Here is a 14,488-nt window from a genome sequence, read left to right on the forward strand (position 1 = left end):
CACAATGTCTGACCATAACTTTTCCTTCTATTTACCATTTCTAGAGTTCAATTTTTCATAATGCATGAGTTCACTAATTCCTAAAACCATTGCTTTAGCTAAATATTTTTCCTGTTTTCATTTACATACTGGTGGTTGCTTGCTGCAATTCCATTATACCAAACCTTTCTATATGTGTAGGGTCCAACCTGTGATTGAAAACAATTTGCTGCCCAAATTGGTTTCCAAAAAAAAAAAAAAAAAAGTACACCGTACAAATCTTGTTCTTCACTTCCTGCAACACCCAAAACTCCCACTAATATTGTGAATTCCCACTGAAATCAATGAATGCAGGTGTAAATCCTAATTTTTCTTAAATGCTTAGTTTGTGCATTCTGAAAACCAGGAGTTTCTGACAACTGCCTCTTAAAATTGTTACATACTTTTGTCTAATAGGATTCAAATAGTTAATATCCCAGTTATCCATGAGAATGATGAATCAAACTCAACATGCTACAGTCAGATAAATAATTGTATGACGCTGCAATTTTCAGAATAATCTTTTCAAGATATAGCATTTTCTGATATATTATCTTTTTGCAATGATACCAATAAAGAATTTATTGCATCTGCCCCATCAGCAAAAATAGGCCTGTTTTGCCATATAAGGTTTCAAACATACAAAACAAATGCATTTATAGTTATCACCGTATCAGTGACACTACATAAAGTTAACGTGTGCTAATAGCAACTTTCAACGAAGTATACTTCTGCCTTCTTTCTCTTCACATTAACCTCGGTAAGTGCTACTTTCTGATAGATACTGTATGCTTTATATAATTAAAATAACCAAATCCTAGGAAATCTCATATTTTTTACTAAGATATAAAACCTACATTGAGTGCAAAACTGTTAATCTGAAATTTTATTTTACATAAACAAATATATACACAGTATAATTCCAATCATCTAAATTCCCATTAACCAAAAAGCCTCGTTATCTGAATCCAAAATGTGTCCTTCCCCCCACTACCTTATAGCCTTTTGTTAGTTAATCATCTACTAATAAAGTCTCAAATAGCCTGTTAGAGCTAATCAACGGCTTTGTATGAGGAGTTACATTCAGTAACTGAGGCTCATTGTGTTAGCTGCTGCCTCTCAAGGAGGTGGATTACTCATGCCAACAGGAAAAGCCCACCCTTCAGCATAGATATTGTATACACAGAAGCACTACAGTGGGGAAGCTGCACCGGTGCAGCTACACTATTGCAGCAGTTTAAGTGTAGACATACCCTGAGACCTAATACTGCAGCGGCAGCAAGAGCAGCTTGGCAGGACAATATTGAAAAGAAAAATACCTATGTTGCATTTAAAGCAGAAACTAGAGATTCTCAGGGACCTAGAAAGGAGAAAAAGTTGGTGATGTGGCACAGAAGTACAGCATTAATAGGTCTACTATCTGCAATATCTGGAATGTGAGGGACAAGCTGAAGACCTTTAAATCTTAGTAAAATATTAGCTTAATTGCAAGTCTGCAGGACTAAAGAAAGTATTTTTAGTTGTAAAGCAATCAGAGACTTCTAAGGTTCTTTCAGCTCAGTAGATAAGATGGATAGTGAAGCCTTTAGTTCTAAGATAAATGGATTATAGCCAAGACTATTTTTCCTGCACTGGAAAAATGTAATGCGTTTGAAGTTTATTCTCTTAGCTCAAAGGATTAAATCAATGCTCTCTTCATTACAGATAACAAACCTCTGATGTTCTTTGATTCTAGCATTCCACTAAAGAAATCAACAAAGATGAGAGTAAAAGTAAAAAAAGTAAATATAAATATACTTTATAGATACATACTTCCTTGAGCAGTAAGATTGTACTTCTAAATCAACAGGAATGTGACATTCAAATGCCCTGCATACATTAGCAGTCTGAAAGATTTAAAATGCATATGCAGATGTAAGCACATATAAATGAGTGGAAAGCATCTTTACAACCCTCTCTCTTAACTCTTCATCACAGCAGAACCATGAACATTAAATGTCCTTTGGATCTTGTTTGAAAACATGAACAATCATTGCGTTGTTCTCACAGGAGAAAATAGGATACTATCCAGGAAGTTGTTACACACCAGAACCTGCTGCATCAGCTGCTTCAAACTTCCTTAAACTCTCACTACAAAGTGTAGGAACAATAGAAATCACTTTTGACTACTAGTAATACTTTTGAACTTAAGTAGCACTTATAGTTCAAGGATCTCAAAGTGCTTCATAAAAATTACTTAAGCTCTGATGTTAGGTATTATATGCACTGCATAAACAGATAAACTGAGACACAGAGGGAAAGCAATTTTCCCTAGATCACCCAGTACATCAATGGCAGAGCTGGGCAATATCTATAGCAGTCCTGATTCCAATTGCTTTTCTCTAATCACTAGAAAATACCATCTACTATGCTTCTGCTCTTCAAAGAAAACAGGGCATGTTAGAGTCTGGGTAACCAATAAAGTAACTAGTAACCAAGGGAAAAAACATGGAACACACTGTAGCCAGACTGTCTTCTTGGAAAGATGATGAAAGGGGAATGTTCTATTTCCATCCTCCCATTGCACATTTCATGAATAAACCTGATCAGATATAGTGCCCCTCTGTGTGTTTAATCAACAATTCATAAAGCTAACCAGTTAATCGTTACACTACATTAACCCAAATTTTTGCTTCCAAATTTAAGAATGTAGATATGTTGTTTCCTTGAATCTTGATCTCTCTTAGCTTGGGCTGTATGCAGCAATAGAGCTAGCTAACAGTCAAGAATTAGGTAGTTTGCCAGCTAGGTTCTGTCCTAATAAATTCATGTAATGCCTATATCTTCTCTATACATCTCATTAAGGTGAGCCCTTCTGTCTTGATTGTCCTCCTATGTCAGTATGCAGGTTTGGCTGTAGGAAAAAAAACAAACCTGTATACAGCACAGTTTAGTTATCATTTGCCAAATTTAGATTGTAAATTCCTTGGGACATAGCTCTAATTATATGATGTGCACAGCACCAAGCACATTATGGGGCTACAGAAACAACACATAACAAATCCCACTAGTCTTGTTTTTCCTGGACATCATGAATAATAGATTATTGGCCTTGAGATCCATTTGGAGTGAAATAAGCCAAGAACCAATTTACCCACATTCAAGGTGTAAGAAATATTAAAATAGCCAGGCCAAAAAAGGACCTAATGAAAAATATGCTTTTTCACACATTTTGTTCCTTTGCCTCCCCACCCCCCAACTTTTTCAGATATTGAATCTGGTTTCTTTTTTCCCCTCTTTCTAATCCTGCAGTTATTAATGAAAAATCATTTCACAAACAGAAATTAAGAGGAATAATTCATTAAACCTTTCATGAAAAGCCACATTGGTGTGTGTATCTAACCCTGCTGGTTATTACAGTGCAAAAATTTTAAGTGAAACAACAGCAGTATATTGAAACTTGTTATTTTAAGCTGTTTCTCTGTGCTATATAAAGTGAAGCATTGCAACTGATCTCCATTTTAAACTAATAAAAACTAAATGGAACTTATGCTAGTCAATGTGCATAATTGTGCAGACCTTGTTCAGGTTGCATTTTTGCATACTTATTGGCACAAGTGAGTAAAAGACACTTATTTTACTCAATAACAGCTTGGCATCTACAAATCTTTCCGGTGATTGATTAAATTGCAAAGAACCACTAAAAGGAGTCTCTGGCAGAGCTTACATTGCATGATAGGTAAATAACTGCTAAATATCTTGACACAGCAGAAATAGAAATAAAGCATGGTATACACTACATCGTGTCTTCTGATGATACATTCAGCTTGTTAAACAATTGCACAGCATTTATTAGACATCACATTATTGAATGTACTTGTCAAATTGATCAATGGCTTTACTTTAATGCATCATTTTTTCTTGGTCCAATGAAATGTAGAAGGAGAAAGAAAAAGATTACTAGCTTTAAGGGAGGAAAATCTATGTTGAATTCAACTGTGTCAAAGATCTTAAAGATCAACATTGTCCAAAAAACGTAATGAAGCCAATCTGACAGTGGTTTTGATCTTCATGCTACACCATTTCATTTGCCTTTAGGTATATGGTTATTGACAAATTAATACTCAATTTATTTATTTTATTTTAATTAATGTGGAACTAATGAGATGAACTAGACTGAAAACCCTGAAGACTCAATTCCACTGTTAATCCACAGCATAGCTACTGGATGGGGAGCACAGTTATAATGTTTTTCATCAGTGTGTCCTGGAAGAACCATATAGGAGTGTCCAACTGCAGTATCCAGTCAGTATTTGGGCACTCAGCTAAGACAACTAGTAAGAATATGAATTGCAATGGTACTTCTCCCTCTCGGAACTGGACTGAAACCACAACCTTTTACACTGGCCAAAGAACAGTCATTGGAGGATAATGGCTTTTGATTATTAATGATCTGTGCCGGATTCTAACTATATTTAATTTTATTGTTTTTTGGGTGTGGGAGGAGAAGTGCGAGTGTTTTCCTTCATGCTATGTAGAACAACAATTTTCTTTTGTATAAAGTAGTTGCCTTTCTGATATTATATTACTGTTCAGACATCAGTTAGAACAATAATCTGAAAGTAAAACTCTCACCATGCTTTCTTGCCAAATAAATCAATAACCCCCAGCTTACCTCTGATTTCAGCCAGAATAGTTTCAGGGTGAGTAGTATGTAGAGCAAATGTAAATGAACATTGTTCACATTTTAGATGGTCTTTTAGTAACTTTTATGGGTCTCAAAAATGACAGGGCCTCACCTAAGTCCTATGCACTACTTACAACCGCCAATGTGTACATGTGCAACACTCAATGCACATGTGTTTTGGTTGCATGATTTCACAGGCATTCATGCTTTTGCAAGTGTGGGCCTTCTTCTGCAACTAATTGTCAAAGGTGTTTTGTTTTTTGCCATGTTTATTTCAATACCTGAAGACTTCCTTATTAGCGTATTTGTAGATTCATAGGCCATGCCTGATTTTAAGTTAATTAAATGTTTCTAGAAATAATAGCCAGTTTGGGGAGTTGATATCTACAAGGAACCAAGCTTGTACAACAATCTTCCGTGATCATGATGTTCTGAAGTGACATTTCAGCTACCTGGGGTATAATTTGGATGTATTTATTTTTATTTGCTTCACACTGAGTGAATGTTAATGGTATGTAGGGGTTATGCGTGATGAATAATGCAATGACATTTTCTTTTCCTGAAGAAACACTGAATTTTTAAATACATTTTTTTAAGATTGGAACATTTTGTACGTTCTGCTGTGGAACTATAACTTCTGGCTGCATTCCCACCTCTACTGCCATCTGCTTATTAATGCTGCATGGTTTACATTCTCATTTTTTTAGTTAAACTTTCATATGTAGGAAGTTCACTTTCCATACCTTCAATGGTGAATCCTCTCCTTAAAAAAATACTTCGTGTAGACTTTTGCACTCCCATATCTGATACAAGAATCTTCTTCCATAAATAAATGCTCCTCAGCACTGGTATTTTGATGGCACAAACTGGACAAAATGTCTGTTCAAACCACTGCCTCCGCTTGCTCATCAACAGAGTCTTCCTGCAGCAGTAATATCAAGACGCGGTAAACTTTTTTGCTTACTATTTAGAGAAAGTCGAAACTGGGACTACTCAGCAGCCTCATGTTTTTGCATTAAAAGCAAATTCCACTGTGTATTGTAGTGCAAAATCTTATCTTGTCTTGCACAGATACATTCAGGTAGGGGCAGACTTTTCCAGAAACTGCTACCTTTTCTCACCTCCAACTGCACATATACACCAGCTGAACAGGATTCCAAAGGAAAGACACCTAGGTCCAGCTAATAGTTGTAATCTTTCAACTGTGTTGCAAGATAAAAAATAAAAAAGGGGGGAGAAATTACAAATACAAAGAAAGAAGAGAGCAGCCAGTCACAACTGTGGCGAGGCACCACCTTCCTCACCAGGGTTCAGCATTTCCCTCTCTGGTGGTGGGGGGCCTGGAGTAAATCAGTCCCACACCAGAGAGCTTTTATTCCTCACTTGGGTTTTATTTTACAATGATTTGCAAGGTGGGCCTCGGGGTAGGTAGAGTACTCTTCAGCCAAACAACAGAAACAAATTCATATCCAACAAGGGAATATTTTTCTCTGTCCCTTTTCCAGGGTGTTGCCTTGTTATTCTGGCTTCTGGGGGCCAGTTCTTGCCTAAACAGGCAGTTAGCTGGGTTGCTTTTCCTATAGTGAAGAGAGCCGCCTTGCACCGAGGAGAAACCTTTTCTCCCTGTTGCCACTAACCCTGCTGCAGCTTGTCTCTCATCCCTCCTCCCTCACCAGAAGAAGGGGTTTTTAAAGGTCACAGGCAACCTTTAATTGGACTCAGCTGAGGTAACCGCTTTTCAGCTCATGGGGCATAAAGCCTTTACATTCTTGGGCTGATATACCTGCCTTCCTCCACTTTCTTACAGCTTTCAGATCTGACTTTGTCACACGACATTGCTGACAAGGCTTGTCATAACATCTAAGAGGAACTTTAATGACTTGTCCTTGCAAAGGTGCAACAGAGGACAGCATGAATTCTCAAGCACACGGTGTGGTCATTAGCTAGAAAATTCTGGAACTGGAATGACTGGATGGAAGCTGCTGTTTCTAGAAAGGTATTTGTTTATCTTAGGTACTTATATGTGGCCCCTCTACTACCATAATAGCTGAGCACCTCACAATTTTATTTATCCTCACAACACCTTGATGAGGAACAGAAGTATTATCCCATTCTGCAGATTCATCGATTCCAAGACCACAAGGGACCACTGTGATCATCTAGTCTGACCTCCTGTAATACAGGCCATAGAATCTCCCTCAAATAATTCCTAGAGCAAATCTTCCAGAAAAACAACCTATCTTGATTTTAAAATCACCAGTGATGAAGAATCCACCACAACCCTTGGTCCAGTAGTTAATTACCCTCACTGTTAAAAAATTGTGCCTTATTTTCAGTCTGAATTTGTCTAGTTTCAACTTCCAGTTATTGGATCATGTTATACCTTTCTCTGCTAGATAGAGGAGCCCATTATCAAATATTTGTTTCCCATGTAGGTTTTATAAACTGTGATCAAGTCACCCTTTAACCTTCTCTTTGTTAAGCTAAACAGATTGAGCTCCTGGAGTCTATCACTATAAGGCAGGTTTTCTAATCCTTTCATCATTCTTGTGGCTCTTCTCTGAACCCTCTCCAATTTATCAACATCTGTCTTGAATTGTGGGCACTAGAACGGGACACAGTATTCCAGGAGTGGTCTCACCAGTGCCAAATACAGAGGTAAAATAACCTCACTACTCCTGCTTGAGATTCCCCTGGTTAGGCATCTAAGGATAGTTCTTTTGGCCTCAGCATCACACTGGGAGCCCACGTTCAGCTGATTATCCACCACCACCCGCCAATCATTTTCAGAGTTGCTACGTCTCAGGATAGAGTCCCCCATTGTGTAAGTATGTCCTACATTCTCCAGTCCTTGGTGTATTCAATTGCATTTAGCCATATTAAAATGCATATTGTTTGTTGCACTCAGTTTACCAAGCAATTCAGATCACTCCATGGCCTGGGTACAGGATATCTAAAAGACCGTTTAATGTTCCAGGATGAAGACTGTGGCCTACAACAATGGAACTTCCAATAATAAGAGTAAAGCTCATCTATGTGGGATGGTATGAGACAGTGCAATGAACTCCTCAAGAACTAGGGTGACCAGATGTCCCGATTTTATAGGAACACTCCTGATATTTGGGGCTTTTTCTTACCTAGACACCTATTACCCTCAACCCCCTGTCCAGAGTTTTCACACTTGCTACTACCTGGTCAAAGTATCAGGAACTAAAAAGAACTATCACAAACCTTACAACTTTCCATTCCAAGTGCTAGGTGTATTTCTTTGAACTTGCCTTCTCTAGTATAAACACAAACATGCATGTAAAAAAGATCTCAAAAAAACAACCAAACAACCTATCAAAACAAGACACTGCACTCCATATCTCCCTCTGGGGCAAAGATGAAAGAACAAACGTGACAGATGTGTAGACACATTGCAATATGGGAAGGTGCTCAGATCCTGTAGTGATTAACATAATGTAAAGAACTACATCTAAATTAGAAACGTGAGACATCCAAGCAGGCATGCAGAGGTGTGACAGAACTTCGGAAAGCATGTCACGCCCAAGCCAACACATGGCAGCCTGAATCTGACCAAACCCATGGGAAGGTATAAATAACTGTCACCCTTCATCCACACACCTGAGTGCTGATCACCAGATCAGGCTGAGATGCATTTGGCAGAGGACCTAATGGGTCTGCACTCCCCTGAGTAAGAGGGATTGATATTTGATATGTATCTTTCAGGTCTTGTGTTCAAGCCAATCTTTTATTGCAAAGCACTAGGAGTAATTGGCCTCTGTATTGCTCTAACCATCCCAGCACACCCAGGTTGTTGGGCCATTTCCATACTCACACCATTCTTTTCCAGGCTTTTTAGGTACAGTTTCTAGAAAGCAATTACAACTCCTTTTTGCTCTTGACTCGATCTCAAACTCTTACTCCATATCTGATTCCAGATCCTCTGACTTTAAATTCATTCTCTTTGAGCTGCTCTAAAAGTAATTGAGCACAATTTACAGTTTTGCTGTCCAATTCTAGTTATGGGAAATAAAAGCAAATTTTATTAGAATAGTACAGAAAACATTGCAAAATAAAAGACAATTGGACATAAATACATTAATAAGATTCAAAACAAAGTGTTGATAGCCAGTCACAATGTTTGCTTTACAAATGTATGGAAACACTAGCTGGTTTCATACCAGCGCTTTGAAGACTCTCTCAATCAAATATTCAGCTGCTCACATTTCTCACTTTTCCCAGCCAGGATAATTTTGATCATGTTTAGGATCATTCTGACATAACAGTTTTCAAGTATGTAAAAGGTTGTTATAAAGAGGAAGATGATCAATTAATTGGTTTTCTGAACCACTGAGGACAGAACAAGAAATAATGGGATTAAATTGCATGAAAGAAGAGTTAGATTAGACATTACAAAAAAACTTTCTTATCGTAAAGGTAATTAAATTCTGGAACAAACTACCTAGGGAGGCATGAAATCTCCATCTTTGGAGTTTTTTAAGAACAGGTGAGATAAACACCTGTCAGGGATGGTCTAGAATGCGCCAATCGACTGTGAGGGACAGTGGACTAATGAGAGACATTTCACCCCGTATAGACCTATGTACTCTTTCTATTAAAACATGCCCCCAATGGTTCTCCTATACATTGAAATGCTCCCTCATGCCCATATATCTCCTTGTAAACCTTAAACCTAACACCACCACTCCCCCATCCGGGATACTGCAGCCCACCCCACCACAGTCCTCCACAGACCCACCACCATGCATGGACTCGCTTGCTCCCCTTGCCAAACACCTCTCAGGGATCCTCCCCACACGATGGATAATGTCTCCCCCTCCCCATATATCGCCCTGCACCCTATTGTACTCCCCAGACCTCCACTCCCACACATGGACTCGCTTGCCTTCCTTAGCAAATGCCTCCCAGGGACCCTCCCCCCATGCTGGATAGCGTCCCCCTCTCCCCACGTACCCCCCTGCAACCCTCACGTCTCACACTTCCAGCCTCTCCTATGGGGCCACAGATCATCATGCTGCTGCCACCCCCTGATCCCCGATCACCCCCCAACCCGCCACTGCATACCATCCCTGGATATTGTATTACTGTGCCTTGTAAACCTTGACCATTTCTTTTTGTTTTTTTGCTTAAACATTTTCTAATAAAACGTTTAAATTTATTCCTGCCTCAGTGCAGGGGGCTGAACTAGACGACCTATCAAGGTCCCTTCCAGTCCAGTCCAGTCCAGTTTTGTGGTTCTCACCCAGTTTCAAAATGCCTAATACTTAACTTTACACTTTTCAGCTGCCCCATCGCCCATATAAATCAACTATATTTTTGCTCATCATTAAAGATTGTGGTTTATAGCCCAAAACAACATTTTCAATGTTACTTTTAAAAAGTCATTTAAAAGATATTCACCAACTGGAACTTCCACTGACGTCCAGACTCCTCAGTGCTCACTCCAGGCTCACCATTTGCCACTCATCTTGAGAAGCACATTCACTAGCTACCTCTGTATTTATATCAAACCAGTACAGCACACAAGCACTTTGACCTTCTTACCAATTTATTCAGTCAGATGACCATGCCAGTGACTCACTCACACCTAACACTCAGAGACCTCAAAGAGACTGGTTTGGAATGTCAGCCTTGTTAAAACCTTGCTCCTACAGCAGTTGCACGCCTAACCACCTGTTATTACCTTTTTACTTGCTCATTGTTGAACACAGCTCTACAACTCCTCCACAAATTGTTTAAATTGTTTAAAGAAAAGATCGTCCTTACTGGAAATCCCAGTCAGTTCAGACTCCTGTGCCAACTCTGCCAATTGCCTCTCACACTATCTGGGGCCTCTCAGATTGAGTGGTACTACATTTGTATTGCATTTGTGTTGCATTTGTATTTGCAACTTACTACTACTATTTCCAGCTGCTTTTGCATCTAGAGCACAATTATAAGCAATGCTCTTTGAAGACACCTAGAAACAGTTTCCATTAATAAGATATTTGAATTAGTATGTAATGTTTATTTTCTGCAGATTGATCTACTGTCCTATTTGAATACATTTCAGAGGGTTATTCTGCAATACCCAAAGCATTATTAACAACATCTCTCAAAACCAGTGAAGAGCATTCATTGATTTTCAACTCTTAATTAACTGAACGTCTATTTATTAATAAACTAATTTATAAACTAATTCCGTCAACTGGAATTTAAGGATAGCTTTTTTTTCTTTATGGCCCAGGGTAAGATTTTATACTGTAGTAACAAAGTATTCTCTCTAGAACAGTTTATCTAGGCAGAATTCGTATTGCATACACGCCCAGGCTACGAGACCAGTCCTACAAACATGTATAGCAGCAAGCAATATGATTTGCTGTAAATGCTTGGAGGATTGGTCCTTGTGCTTTCACCTTATTCACATTGTGTAGTGCCTTACTCTCTGAGTAGTCCAATCAATGGCAATAGCACCGCTTGTGAAACAAAGATAATATACAATGTAAGGGTGATAGAACTGAGCCCTAGTTTAATTTAATCACAGTTTAACTACTTAGAAGGGTCTTGATTTGGTGTCTAGTATTTGCAGGACAGAGGTTCTGTATGAGTTCTAGGAATATAAGACCCTAGACAGACTCCTGTACATATGTTTTTTTTTTTAATGAAAATTATTAGCGCTTTATAACTTCTTTAGAAAATTAGAATGGCAGAACCAAAACAGATATATTATATCTGAACAATTTCAGAGACACATGAACAAGTTTTCCTTGACTATGGGGAATGTGCAATATGTTATACTGGTTATTCTCTCATCATTGTAGCAAACCCCATATGCTCAGCAGCTCCACATTGATTTATGGTCCCTGCATGTTAAATTTTAACTTGTCCTATCTCTCAGAACTCCTACAGCATCTGGTCCTAGTGACTGGTTGCTGATTAATTTATCAATTTGTTCTGGTATCACCTCTTTTGAGGCTTTAGTTTCTGATGGTTTTTCATCTTTATTACTTGTAACTAAATAGGTATCTTCCCAAAATTCAACGTAGTGGATATTGATGCAAAGAAACCACTTAGCTTCTCTGCAATGCTTTACCCTTCTTAATTGCTCACTTTATTCCTGGGTAGTCCAGTTTTTGTCTCATCTTGAATTTTATGTTCCATGTTCCCAAATCCTCTCCATCTCATTTTCACATGGTATCCACTGGACAAAAAGTAACGCCAGTTGCCCAATGGTTATTAACTACAACAGAAAGTAATAATCAAGACAGGGTTCTTTAATTTAATGATAACTCGTGTAAATCAAAACATCTTTAGCAAAATTCATGCAGTAAGTCAGACACTATAATGCAGAATTGGGCAGATTCAATTTAATGTAATGCTCATACATATATGACCTGTGCTTGCTGATAGCAGGGAGATTGGGAGGCAGGGGGCAGAGTGAGGCAGACAGAGCCAGCAATACAAGCCAAGCAGCAAATGGGGGGCGGGAAATGTAACCGCACATGCCCCCCCTCATGCATTGCCTCTGCGCTCATACAGTCACACAAACGCCAATGATTTTTTGTGTGTGATCATGAAAACCTAGACAATCTAGTCACATCTGGGATCTTTCCCAAGTGTTATCAGCTTCTATGTTTTGTTAATTTTTAGATCAACTTTATCTCTGTGGTTGCAAATGTTATGATCTGGGTTATATTGTATTGAAACTCCTAAAGCATAAACACACCCTTCATTTAAAATAGATGTGAGAGACATTAGAGAGCCCCACCTAAATTAAGGCATAATGGAGACTGCCCAGCAACTGTAACCATGTGAGCAGAGGGTTTCACTAGGTCCCATTTTAAGTATTGGTTACTCACTGTCTCATAACTACTGTTCTTCAAGATTGGTTGCATTATGTCCATTATACTGTAGGTATATGTTTATCTCAGTACTCATGCCAGAGAGTTTCCACTAGTGGTACCAGTAAAGGTGGTCCCACTTACTCCCTGGCTTCCTCATGCTATGAATGAAAGGTATAAAGAGTGGATCCAAACTGCTCATCCTTCAGTTCCTTCGCAATGGGATTCCAATGTGTTGGGGAAGGAGGATAGGTAATATAATGGACATATGTAACGCAGCTCAAAGAACAACTTACAAGAAGCAGAGTAACCATTTCTTCTTCTTGTAGTGCCTGCATATTTCATTACACTGTATGTGACTACTGTGACAATAAGGGGCCAGATGGGGAGAACAGGGGATGTGACCCCCCCCCCCCAAAACAAACAAACAAAAAAAACCAAGCAAGTGAATCAACTGGTTGTATACAATATTATTGTGTAAGGTCTTTTATAAAAACTTGTAATGTTTTGAACTTGTCATTCGAAGGTGTGTACAGGTTAGGGTTATGAATATATGCATTTATGTGCAGAAAACTGTAATTGGTGTGCAACTACAGCATCACCTCACAGCAGTATGGGGACAGAAACAGGAAGGGAGGGGCACCTCCCTAGTTAATTGCTTACACAAAACTAATTCCAAACACCTAGCATTGTAGAACCCAGGGAAAGACAAATGTGGACCATTAATGTAATGGACCATTAAAACTGAAAAGAATACACCAATCTTCAAAAACTGAGGAAGGAAGGAATTTCCCTCACTCTGAAACCATGAATTACTACAGTCTGAGAAAAAAAAACCCCAGAACACTGCAAAGTTGCAAACCCTGATTAAAGGGAAGGGGCTTGAAATGAAGGCTATTCAGAAGCTGTCTGTGAAAACCTGGATCCCCTCTATGACAGAAGGCATGCCAGGAAACTGTTCAGAAGCAACAGGTAACTTGTGTTAGAGAAGGGAAATTAATGAATATAGAAATGGAAAGTCTGAGATTGCAGCTTTATGTATATTTTCTGAGTAACTTGTATGTTTGCCGCTTACTATTTCATCTTTTAATCTGTGATTTTTCTATCAAATAAACTTTGTTTCTGTTTATCCTAAGTAGATGTCTGTTATGCAGTCTGGATCGACTGTGTGGCCCCAAGTGGACTGATACCTGCAGGCAGGTTTCACTCCTTTGGGAGTGACAAACCAGAAGGGAAAGTGCAAGTATCTGGTAGTTTAGAACTTGGGGACCAGATTTGGGGAGACTCAGGACCAGAAGGGCTATTAGGGTATCATGAAAGGAGCAAATAGGTGGGTGGAAGCCAGCGCAAGACCTTTATGCTAGTAGGCAGGCTATTGGTGTCAGGACCCTTAGTCATGAAAGCATAGAGGCATCCAAATTTACAAGGCAGGAGGTAGAAGCCCTTTCTGTCCTGGGTGATCCCCAAAATGTCACAACTACCAAGTAATTATCGATGGAGATAGGGCTAGGAGTCTCATCAGAAGATGAACTCTGATTTTTCCCTAAATTTGTGTCTTCCCTTGATGCTGCTGTAATTGCACAGTATCTAACAAACGGGTGGACTGAAGCCTAAGTCACTACTCTATAAATGTCATCGATAAGAACATTTCCCACAAAAGCTGCGGAGGATGAGACCACTCTGGTTCAATGCACTGACAGCTTCACAGGAAGCTTGATACCTTTGGCAGCACACTGTGACAATGCAGCCACATTTAGAGAGGCATCATGCTGCAACAGGGTGATCTCTCACTTGTTCTGCGTAGGATATGAAGAGCTGGTAGAAAACCCAAGAGTTTTATTCTGTCCAGGTAAAGGGCTAGGATTCAGTGCACATCTATAAAGTGTGCAACTTTTGATTCATCCTTGTGAGTATGTGGCTTTGGAAAAGAGACTGGCAAGTATATAGACTGATTTAG

Source organism: Emydura macquarii, unplaced genomic scaffold (genome assembly GCF_026122565.2).
Source record: "Emydura macquarii macquarii isolate MOO-44397 ecotype Brisbane River unplaced genomic scaffold, CSIRO-AGI_Emac_v2 contig_1390, whole genome shotgun sequence".
Lineage (NCBI taxonomy): Eukaryota > Metazoa > Chordata > Testudines > Chelidae > Emydura > Emydura macquarii.